This window comes from Malurus melanocephalus, unplaced genomic scaffold (assembly GCF_030028575.1).
Source record: "Malurus melanocephalus ecotype Western Australia unplaced genomic scaffold, MMel_1.1 scaffold_28, whole genome shotgun sequence".
In the NCBI taxonomy this organism is placed as follows: Eukaryota; Metazoa; Chordata; class Aves; order Passeriformes; family Maluridae; genus Malurus; species Malurus melanocephalus.
In genome coordinates this window covers 1827033-1839275 of record NW_026623260.1, presented here as the reverse complement: position 1 = coordinate 1839275, position 12243 = coordinate 1827033, and the positions used below count along the sequence as shown (strand labels likewise).

The 12243-nt window shown below is 39.8% G+C and overlaps 1 protein-coding gene across 1 annotated transcript in view; it reads right to left on the bottom strand.

Moving 5' to 3' along the window:
- The window catches only part of EIF2B3 (eukaryotic translation initiation factor 2B subunit gamma), a 95273-nt gene that overhangs the window by 30539 nt on the left and 52491 nt on the right, over positions 1–12243 (bottom strand). The gene's annotated exons all lie outside the window — the stretch shown is intronic.

The window sequence follows — 12243 nt, the reverse complement described above, 5'->3', positions numbered from 1 at the left end:
GAAAAAACCCCAAATCAACCGTTTTTACAGTTGGAGTGCAGTCTTAAAAGAGCTTTATTGTTGTTGTTTCATTATTTTAACAATCTCCATTTAGTTACTGAATTGTGGATTATTTAAAGTAGTACTTGGGAAAATCATGCGGAAAATGAACTCAAACTTGGCATGTGTAAGAGGAAGTGCTAAACTTCAGAGGAAGGATTGGGAGAACTAACACAGYGAGCTTGGCTAGAGAAACTCAACAAATAATAACCCACAAAGAAAGAGGAGTTGTTTAGAATGGAAGACAGCAAAACTAGGAGCTAACTAATRGATTAAATTAYGAAAGGCAAGTACTAGAATGAGTAYAGTGAAAATTATTTTGRATGGCAAAATCTCTAGCAAAGGGGGATCTTACACAGTTCAACCTTTAAGACCAGCTCAAAGCTCACCCAGGTCCCTGTTCACGTCAATGATAATGAAGCAGACCTAAGGACCAAAACAGTCTTTCCTGTCTCTAGCTTTGATGGGAAGATTCAGACGTGATTGCCAGTTCAGCACTATGAACAAATACAGTGTATTTTCTTTTCTTGACAAACTTTTCCTTCAGTCCTCAATGCAGGTTGTGTCACATCCTCTGTCATGCAGTGGGATGATCAACCCCAGCCCACCTCTGAAATYCTGCTTTTATGTTTTATTACAGACAAGGAAAAGCTCTAGTCTTTAGTCTCTCCTCCTGCTTGAAAATAAGATTATAATCACCTTCAGATAGCTGCGTTTCAGGAACTAACGAAGCAAAACACTCTTTAATCACCGAATTTCTGCCTGCTAACCACTTACAGGCGCGCTGTGCCGCAGCCGCGCCGGCCCCGCGCTCCCACACACGTGTGGCTGTGCAGATGGGCAGTTTACTAGCTCACAGTGTTTGCCTGCAGCTGTGCCATTCAGCAATGATTTCCTGCTTGGGTTTTATACTTCATCCAAAACCGACAATCCTCTGTTTCCCTCAGAGGCTGGCTATGGCATTTATAAGATATATTACCTATAAAATACCCAAGTATTTGGCAGTCTTAAATAGTCTGATGCAGAGGACAACACAACACGGTAGGAAATGAAAGCAGTGAAAAGGGGAAAAGACAAAGTTTTGCAGTCTTGCCTGGGTTTTGATGGTTTAATCTTTCTTGGCCAAGCTCCTGAAGCTTTCCTGCAATTTTCTGAAGTGCTAGCCACATTCCTTTGCCAAAGGTGGAGCAAATCTCTGGGTCATCCATAAGATGTGGCTCAGAAACACACCCTTCTTACTGGAAAAGGAAAACCAGGAAGGTTTGCTTCTGCTTGCTGTTGAAGCAATTTATATGCGACATTAAAGGAATTTGCCTTYGGAAAGTAGTAAAAATACACAGTAAGGCTCTCTGTGAGAAAGATTTGGGAATTTTTTGTAACAGATCTTGCAAATGTAGATATACGAAGTGATATTGTGAGACTATTATCTGACTGTCAACAGTGGGGGAAACCAAACATCTGGCTGGAACGAGGAAAAGAATTTAAATCAAAGGAGATGCAGAGAGACTGAAGACCCTTCATCAAGAGAGAGAAAAATTAGCCAGAGTTTGGAAGAATCAACTGCCCTGTAATTTAGATACAGAGGAAGACAAACAAAAAAGGTTTCTGGTCTAGTGTGTTTAAAATCCTTACAATCAAATCCTGAACTTCACATGCCCATATATTTAGAAGAAATAAACATAAGACTGTGTAAGCTGAAGAAAGCATCTTTTTTTTTATTTTCTTCAGGTTTTAAAACTTGGAGCTCCCTGCTTTCTAAAGCTCGCTGTTTTCGTTAGCACCAAGAAGTGAAAATGAAATACGCACTGAGATCAACAGAAGGAAAAATCCGCTACAACCAGGAGAAAGAAAGTAAAGGGGTGAGTGGAAGGAGAGGAGGGCACACAGAATTTTGGCAGAAATCCAATTCTAAGCCAATGTGGAGTAAGCATGCTCTTGACACCTCACAGCAAACTCCAGACGGCAGAGAGCATAAACATGAACCTGCCTTTGAGAAACATTTGCCAAAATAAATATGTTTTCATAAAATCTAGCCCAAGTGACAGGCTCTTTTTTCATGGCTTTTCATTCCCTAAACTCTGATTTTTGAAGTTCTGTCTGTTTTCACCTCACCAGAAAGTAGTAGGTTTTCAATGAAACCACCAAAGATGGAGAGTGCTGGTAGATGTCTGCTTGTAAATGAGGACAGGGGGACACACTAATCCCTGACGCACCTTATGTGGCTCCAGTAYGCTGAAAACAAGAGTTGGCAGCAGGTTTGAAAGGAGTTGATACTGATCACATTTTAAGCAAGCAAAAAGAAGTATCTCTGGCATGGAATCTGCCATTCACACAGCAGGTCACAGCTACAGGGGATGTTGGCAAGAGATGGTGCATAAGTGGGGGAAATGAAGACAACTGGGCAGTTGAAATTCATGGTGCAAGTGCAAGAAAAAACTGGGAACTCAAGTGAAGATGAAATATTTTAAAAGCAAAAGAACCTCCTGGAAAATTCAATATTAAATGTACCTAAGAACTTAGAGCAAGATCAGTAACTTGCAGTCAGCTATGCAGATTGCAGATTCAGATCCGGGTATTACRAACCTAGAATATTCAGGGTTAATTTTATTTAAAATCTAGAACATTTGGTGCAAAAATGGCTACTTGGTCAGACAACTGTTATTTTACCAAGTACTGGTATTACCTGCATGACAGTTACACCTTCAGAATCCCTTTATCCCTGGTCCCTGTACACACTATATATTCCAGGCGTTTTGGGGATTTTTGCATCTCATAAWGGCACAGATAAGGTTCATGCCAAATTAAAAAGTTTTACTTGTGAAAGGACATTAGGTGAAAACACCCTAGTCAACAAGCTTCATATTTAAACACAGCTATGCAGAAGTTTTCAGAGACTTTTAACCATAAATAAACTTAAAACGTCTACAACATGGCAGAATTAAGTTTGTATCTATGTATGTTATATTACATTACATTATGGCCCACAGAGGGCCAACTTTTACTTGTTGCTGAAATGCAATTGCCTCTGGGATGAATCTTACTGAAACTTCAGCAAGAATGAAGAACAATGTAGCCAACTGAAACACAAGAAGAGTTTTGGGGAAAAAAAAACTAATACTGACCCCTTAAAGAAAAGAGAAAATAGTATTTCACAATTATGCTTTAATGAGATGTGATTTCTGCTCTAACCTGTATATATTGCTGGAGACTCTGTCACAGGACACAGAAAATAATGGTTCTGACCAATGGTGGTAAGGAAAACAAAATCTCATAAAATATTTTACAATAATAGAAGAGTCTATTTGAGTCTAATTTTGGGTGATCTTGCACAAGTTTAGGTAACAGTAGGTGCTGTTTGGCTTGATCCATGACAGGAATAGGGGCATCCACAGCTTTTGCTTCCTGCAGCTAGTTCTCACCAGCTTYGGACACCCTGAACACAACTGTCAGTTCCATTTACCGGCTGTCATTCATTTTCATTTTCCATGTTTAATGTTAAACACCATAAAATAGTATTAATGAGTATTAGCATTTTAATATCCTTCCTGTTTTATTAATCTGTGATGAAGCATGAAATCTACTGTTGCTGTCAGCACGCACCTGTGAAATCTGCTGTTACCCTCCATGGGTAGTTGCAGTTCCCTTGCTATCAGTTAGCACAGTCAGCTACATCTACAGGTGCAGATAGCATTTGTGATTCCCCACTACAAACAAGGAGATCATTAGCCCTTCTATACCTATTAGTATTTTTTTAACAGGCAAATGTTAGTTCTYGTACAGCTATGCAAGCATACACTGGGTTGGGTTTTGATCTTRGCTCCATGGCCTTCAACAGAGATTCTTCAGATCACATCAAAAGAACATGAGGCTGTATTTCAGACTGGTGCTCATAATTAATGTTAGAAATGTATACATAAATACAGTTTAAACAAATCCTAAGGCAACTTAGAGTTTTGGCCAGAAAGGAGTTGCATGTTTATGCAGAACAAAAAAGATGTAAGAAAAAGGGAGGGAAAAAGAAAAAAAAAAAAATGAGGGTGTGTTGGAAGAAAGAGAAAAGTTAATTCTGAACCCTGTAGGTACATAGTTCATGGTTCTCATCGTTTAAAGGATAAAGCCAAATAACATTTAAAAATTCCATGTAAGCTGGGAGCTCTCTTGTTGAATCTCAACGTTATTTTCTCCTGATCCTTTGATGGAGATTAAAAATTTCCATGTGAATACAAAGAAAGAAACAACAGTTACTCTGAGATTTTTTTCCCTGAGCATTTAATGCTCCAAACTAGAGCAGCCAGCCACCATTCCCATCTCCTCCCCCCTCCTTCAAGAAAAAAAAGTCAACTCACTTTGAAGAAAAGACAAAACAGGGTCAGGGCAGGGGGGATTAGGGAAATGATATTTATATCATGGACCAAATTAAAATGTCAATGCAAGAGGCAGGCAAACAGCCCATGCCACATATATACACCAGGCATGTTTCCTCAAGGAAACAGGAAAGAGATTTGAAAAGAGTTAATGCAGTCCTGAGTTAATACCACCTGCCTCAGACTCAACACCACTTAAAAGACAGTGTTTGGGTCCATTTCCCACAACGCCGTTTTAACAAGCACAATGGAAAAAGCAATTACAGGACTTTTCCCCTTCTTCTCACTGATTCATTACTAAAAATGCTGGAATTTCTGAGACATGCTAAGAATGTGGAGAAAGCAAAGGACTACATACAAAAGGAAAAAAAAATCAAGTGATAAATTTCTAGGGTGTGCCCCATCTCTGCAGAAGGCTAATTCTGCCCTTTTATCYTGCAATAATCCTTTTGGCTTTGTTTGGTGTACCCAAGACCAATTATAATAAATTAAAACTCTGAAGTAACCAGGCAAGCCAATAAACTACCAGGCAATTAATTGTATCCAATTCAATAATGTGCAGCACYCATCACAGCATTAAACATGCTATATTTTGCTATGTTCTATTTTTCCTCAAAGTTTGTACTACAAAAAGAGCGAATATATTTCTCAGATCCCACTGTGACTTCATATAAATTATTTGTCAGTGTATCTTACTTTTGGAKTTAAAAGCCTAGGGAGAAGACAAGGAAACTTTGAGAAATGTTCTACTAAAAGGTAATTCYATGACTGCATTTGTGCTTCATTTGTCTTTCCATACTATTTTCTAACTAAAACCTTCAAGCCTGACAGCAACATACTCCCAATACTCACAAGAACGTGCATGACTCATTCAAAAGCCATTACACAGCAAGCCAGTAAAACTGCACAGCTTTGCTTTGCAGGCTCAAGTTTATGAATGACTTCCCAAAACTGCAGAATCACCAAAACCCCACATTCCAGATGATGGAGGGAAAGCAGAAGACACGCAAGTGACAGTCACAGACACTGTAACACAGAGAGGAATCAGATCAAAGTACAGAAGGGATGGTATGGATTCAAACCACATAAAAAGCTGTTCTCAAGTTCCACCAAGTCTGGATGCAGTTAAAGGAGCAGGGATCTAACTTCCACTTTTGCCAAAAAGCCCTTTGGGAAACAAGGCAGCTTTCTGAAAAATTGACCACAGAAATTAAAACTCCTCAATTACATACTCAAATCCTTTGAAAGCGTGTGCACACTCAGCTCAGGTCATCTAAGTAACCTTAACTCTGCCCACTTGCCAAACAGCCAGGAACACCCCACAACTCCCGACTAACRCAGCTTTTGGACAAGAATGCCAGCAAGTTTAGACATTTTTAGAACTCCTCTCTGACCAAAAGTCTCTGAGGCTGTCGGAGGCCACCCAGGGTGTTTGGCAGGTTGTACACGCTGCTGAGGAATGGATCTCATTCATTCCCAGACAGCATCCCATTCTTCTAAAACAAGCGCACCTGCAACAAATGTGATTCCTTGCCAGAACTCATCTTTCCCCATTCTCTCCCACCTCCGCCTTTGCAGCCATCTGTGTCTGAGTTACCAACTTTTTTCTACATGCCTTTGAAATTAGGCTCCTTTTCTGAAAAGGAAACAGAGGCATTCTGACAATTTGCCTAAACAAACACATATATACGATGCATTTGATAAGGCTGACATGTATCCATAAACTGATGAATTAAGTAGAATTCAGGTGCATAACTATATATTTAGATAAATACATTTAAACTTCAGATTTGTCTATAAAACATGTAAGTGTCAGAGAATACAGATATAGCTGTAGCTTCATTTAGGCAATCTCTTCCACCCCACTCCAATGAGATTGCATTACAGGCACTGTAGATGTCCACGACTTTGCTGTTTCTCCATGCACATAATGTGTTTGGTGGTCTGCAATCAAATGGACCTATCCTCAGATTGATTAATTTCTCTTAGCAGTCTGGGAGATAAGCTGGAAGCTCTCCTGTGTAATTCAATTCTGCTTCCAACCTATACAAGTTCCATTTCTACACCCTTCTCCCAGYAATCATTCTACCTCAATTAATTCCTATCCTCTATACTGATTGTTAATCCTTGCTCCACCCTTTCCCTGTAGGACAACTCCTCTGTTCTTTTTACCATGGCATTTGCAACATGATCTTATGTCTGTGATAAGTCTACACTTTTTTTTTTTTGTCTTCACTTTATCCTTTCTTGAAGAACTTTTAAAGTTTTTTGACCAATGAACCCCATCTTCTCTTTTTCACAAGACAGCTTTTATTCTTTCCAGGTGGTATTAATCCATAAAAGTTTGGTGTAAAATGCTGTGTGACCTATAGTTCATCTCTGCATCTTTGATTTTGGGGAAATATCACTCCTTCTCTCCATTCAGCTCTTGGACTTCTTCAAAACCAGTACCTTAACTGGACAGCATTCAGCATTTCCCATAGATTATTTAAAATGTTATACTCCCTTTTTGTTTTTTAGTTTTTCCACTTTAAGTAAAGAAGTTCACAGTTGCTCGTCTTTGATTTAAGATGGTTCTAAGCAAGATCAGTCCTTACCTCACACTCAAGGCTCCTTATCATATTCAAAATGGAACTCACAGTACCATTACTGAGACAATAATGGGTCACTAAATTAATGAAGATACTTCTTAGCTACTCTATCCATGCATGTGTGCCCTATCATTACCAGTAGCATTTATGGTCCCATCTATATGCAGGAAGTTAAAAGTCCCACAACACAGTAATTCAATGCAACAATAAAGTCAGCAACAGTGTTACAGACACACTTATTACTCTTCATGTTTCATTTGCATGGCTAAGGCACAAAGAAATTTAACACTGAACACCTAGAATACAAAAGCTACAARAAAAAGTGAAATACTTGGAAAACAATAATTGTTTTCTCTCTTTACCCAAATTCAACCTGTCAGTAAAAGGGGACTCGGCATTTCAGAAGGATGTGTCTGAGGTGTTGTGGAAGAAGAGAGATTTAGAAGCAAAATGGAGAGGGGTAGAGAGGAAAACATTATCTTGAAAATTGTATATTCAGATAATTTGGATTGAGAATACAAAGGAATAATATTTTCCACTGAAAGATAGATGATATAATAGTATAACAATTGTATCCTCACAGGTAGATGTCTAGCAAAGCAAGATAATAACCTCACCCAAAGTATTATCTTGCATGCAAGTAGTACTGGGTACAGAAAATGTGCTGCATTGATAAAAGAATGCTTAGGGTGATACTGTCCAAGTGGTAGTGATTTAAGGAAAAAAAAAAAAAAAGGGGGAGGAAAAGCACACAAATATGGGTAAACAAATAATCATTTCTTCTTGGCTCCAAATTCACATTTGTGTGAARGCAAAAGTCAACTTGATTGAAGGTTACCCAAGGAAACTTAAAGTGCATCAAACAGTGGAAAAAARTAGTTAACAAATTTCAATGTTTCTTATCAGATCAGAGGAAGCCCAGCTGAGGCCACCAAGAGGGCCAAATGCACATGACACAGGAGGAGAAGCTGGGGAAGCTGGGTTTGTTCAGCCTCGAGAAGAGAAGGCTGTGGGGGAATCTGATTACAGTTTTCCACTACCACAAGTGAAGTGATATAGAAGACAGCCAGACTTTTTCCAAGAGGTGCACAGTAAAAGGGCAAGAGACAACAGATGCAAGCTGCAACACGGGAAATTCCAGTTGGGACATAAAGAAAACAACTTTTCAGTGAGTGGTACAGTCCTGGGAAAAGGTCCAGTTTCCATCCTCAGAGATTTTCAAAACTCAACTGCAAAAAAAAACCCTGAGCAACACAAGTTAGACTTACTTGAGCAGGAGGTTGGACGAGATTCTGCTAGACATCCCTCCCCAGTCTAAATATTTCTATGATTCTATAATTGAAGGATGTTTTTCATGCCCTCCCTAAATTAATTTTTTTTTTTACAGAATGCAAGGGGTGATAATATGATGCTGAAAATCACAGAGAATAACACATCTCAACATTTACGTTAGAAAAAATTTGCATTATGAGCAGCTTGGATGCACAGAATACTATGCTGTAGCATGCTTCGACATCTTAAGCACATGGCTACTATGGAGTATCATGGTCTCACAGAAAGTTTTGCAGTTATTCATGAAGTTGACCAGTTGCAGTTCAGCACACCCAAACATATGTCTACTCCCAGGTAGTCTGCTAACAGGAAAAGGAATTGTATTTCTTACAGAAGGCATTTGCTGAAAATCATAATGTGTTTAAATCTAGTTTGGATCATTAGGGCTTTTTCCCTTGAGGTTTCAGGAGTGAGCTTGATTGGTACCATGGAAAGATGATAACAGTAATGATACCCTGGAGGAGGAGGACATCAACAAATTTTAAATCCTGGCATTTCTAGTAGGGAGCAGGGAAAGCTCCAACAGCTGGATATGTTTGACAAGGAAAGGAAATGGTAAAGATGAATTGCCATTTCACATTATAATAGATTAAATGCACTAAGGAGGAGCTTGAATTGGCTTGATTGTGGGGTTCCCCCCCCCCCCCCCCCCCCCCCCCCCCCCCCCCTTTTTCTCTTCCTTGTTTGGAAAGCTACAATCTATTTGCCCTGTATTCACACAGTATACTTCCTGTAGGAGCTATTTGTTTATTTATCCGTTTTAATCACAAGGAAAGTATTCATTATAAAATCTCTCTTTACAGCAAAGGAGAAACCTTCCAGCCACACGGCTGACACATGTTAACTTGCAGGTATTCACAGAGCAGGTTCTGTTTTAAGCCATCTTTCAGGCAGCCACACAAAGACCACCAAAGCTGGGTGTTCAGCTCTGCCAGACCTCCCCCAGCCAGCAGCCCTTGCCAGGAAACACAGGTGACAGCCTGAATGATAAAAAGGCATTTAGAGGGGAAAAAGAAAAAATGTACTGGTTTAGTCTGGGCAGCACCTTAATATAAACCTGCAGGGGCCTTTGTGTACAGCATAGCAYACAGCCATCCAAGCAGGAGCTCCAGAGCCAGTCACTCGCACCTCCAGTTTCCAAAGATCTCACTCTGSCCTGCCCTTTATCGAGGGGTAAAAGGGTGGCTCTGCTGCAGCTCTTTTCATGGCTGCAGATCTCCCAACACAGCACTCAAACAGCAAACCTTCCTCTCCCCTTTTGGTGCTGGCCCAGCAGAGGCTCTCTAGACACAGCAGAGGGGAGCTGTGCAGAGACGTGTGCTCTGGGATTGCAGCTGAAGCAGTTTGGAAAGGCAGAGTGCTATGACCTCACACAATTTGCTCTTATTTATTTCAGCAGTTCAAAAAAAAAACAAAAAAAAAACCAACCCAAACCCCAGTGTTTAACTTTGTAAACAAATCATACTGACTTTGGCTATAAAGTTTACTGCAAATTTGCTCAGTTCAGAAAAAGTTTCTCTCCTGGCAAATTCTGGCAGGCAGCTCTCCAGCGCTGGAAGAASTGCAGAAGACTGATTTGTTTTCTCAGCTACAGCTCAAACTCTCCTGGGGTGCACCCCAAGAGGAGGGCTCCCCAGGGAAAGTGGATTTCCCTGGCAGCAGGCAAGATGTTAGCACTTGGCATACCCAGGATAAGGCACCATGAATTGCTAACTCAGACCTTTTTGAAGTGACCACAATGCTGCTGTTCATCATTCTTGYCTTTCTAGTACCACACATGATCCTTCTGGCTGTAGGAAGAGCTGCCCAGGTGACTATACCAGGGAAACTGTGGATTTTCTACACCCAAAACATCAGAAGGACTAGATTCRGGACAAAATGGTGATTTGTAAAGCATATTACTAAATACAATAACATTTTACCTGGCTTTTAGGAGGAAGAGGGGTGGSAAAAAGGGGGAAGGACACCATGAAAGTATGTGAAATGTCTTAATTCCTAATTCCTGAGGAAGAAGAAGAAGAGGAAGATGTGTGTTGTCAACTTTGTTTAACATAAGCCTACACAATCTTTTGAAATGAAGTGCGAAGATCATCTTATGTCYGAAAGTGCATGCAGCACTCTGGTGGAGAACAGAGAATCCAAAACATCTGAGCAAACACACAGTGTCATCTGCCTGCACCAAAGCTCAGATGACCAACATTCAGAGGTGGTGCAACTAGGGTGCCCAAAGAAAAACTGCCCAGAATTTCCTGTTGTAAGTTTCTGTCTTCATCTCTTTGTAAACTTATGCCAAAGTGTAACTGTTCTGGCTGAAATTACCCATGCCAGGTGTTTYCCTCAAGCTGATTATTTTTTGGATAGCGTCATCAAAAATGTCTCAGCTATTTCCAAGAAAAAAATTATGGAAAATCCCCTTTGTTTTGACCACGTTAAAAATATTTCATCTGCTCTGCTGAAAAGCTCCAGCACTTCCATGCTTGGAATTYGGCACAGCACAGGGTTGTCTTTTTGTCTGGACTTTACATTTGTAAACAGAAAAAGTGCCCATACTCCATCAGACTAAGTTTGCAAAAATACTGTTTGTACATGCTTGGAAGAGACCTGTTTGATTTGGGTTTCCTTACTTCTAAAAGGCAGAAGTCCTTCTACCTTGGGCATGCTCCATTCTCTCTTTTCTGCAAAGTAATTGAAGTGCTTGAGCACTGCTCCACAGAGAAACAGAGTATGCTCCAGGCCAAGGTTATAAATGCTGAGATGGATATCCTTGGAAGTTTAAAGCATCCCATCTCCTTCTGACGGCTGACCTGAAAGGTGATAAATCTATGTTGATAACAGCCACTCCATCAGCAACAGTCACAGTAGACTCACTGATTAATTCTAAAAGTATCACAGAAATATATGTACACATACTTAAAGGATATTGTGGTAATAGTTTGGGCACTCAAATTAAGAAAAGCTGTAAGCATGTTGCTTATACGTCATTTAAGACTTCATGTGCTCACATTATACTACAACCCTTAAAAACACACCTACTTTTCCTCTCTCCCCAATCTCAATCTCTTCTTCACCCAATGCAAAGATGGACTATGCCCTGGGGATGAATCATGGCTGTGTAATGAGGCAGAAGAATGACTGCCTCATTTGTTAGAACACGTGTGTTAAATGTACAAGAGKGCTCTGAGAGGAGAAAAGAACTGCTAAGATGTAAGGCAAATGAATGATGCCTGAAGAACTGATTTTAAAATTTTTTTATGGATGCTGCTGAATGCAGAACATAAATCTAATTTCAGCAGGTTGCCATTGATTGTTACCCTGCAGCAGCTGTCATCAATGGAAAAAATTTTTCCAATATTATGAAACATTATCTCTGTATATTGTTATGAATTGAAAAATGGCATACTTAAGACAAAGATGCTTAAAACTTCAGCTCTTATGTACCCTGGTTTCTCCCCTTCCAAACCACTGCTTCACTAACAGGGGTGCTGAAAAGATAGTTAATGAAGTGTGTGCAGGGCATTACAGTATCAGYGATGAGCACCAAGAGGAACATATTTACCTTTACCTTTCCAWAAGGAMAGTATTTATCTAATATTCAGAACAMGATTTAAACCGGGAATAAGCTGGTAGCCTTCACCTGAACTACTGAGGTTAGGTACAACACTGAACAGTATCTCCTTCAGAAAACATCTGAGGCAATAAATGAAGCAATGGTCACAGAGGGGAAAAAAAATCCCAAAACAATGTACAAAGTCATGCAACTGGAGGTGGTATCATAATATGTGGCAAATACAAAAGAGAAAGCTGCACAGGGGATCTCAGATGTGGCATTTATTAACTGGCAAGTGCTAAAATTTACAAAGTCGTTATTTTTAAATGTAGCTTTTTGTATGTACAACTTGTAACTAAGGTTTGATTAG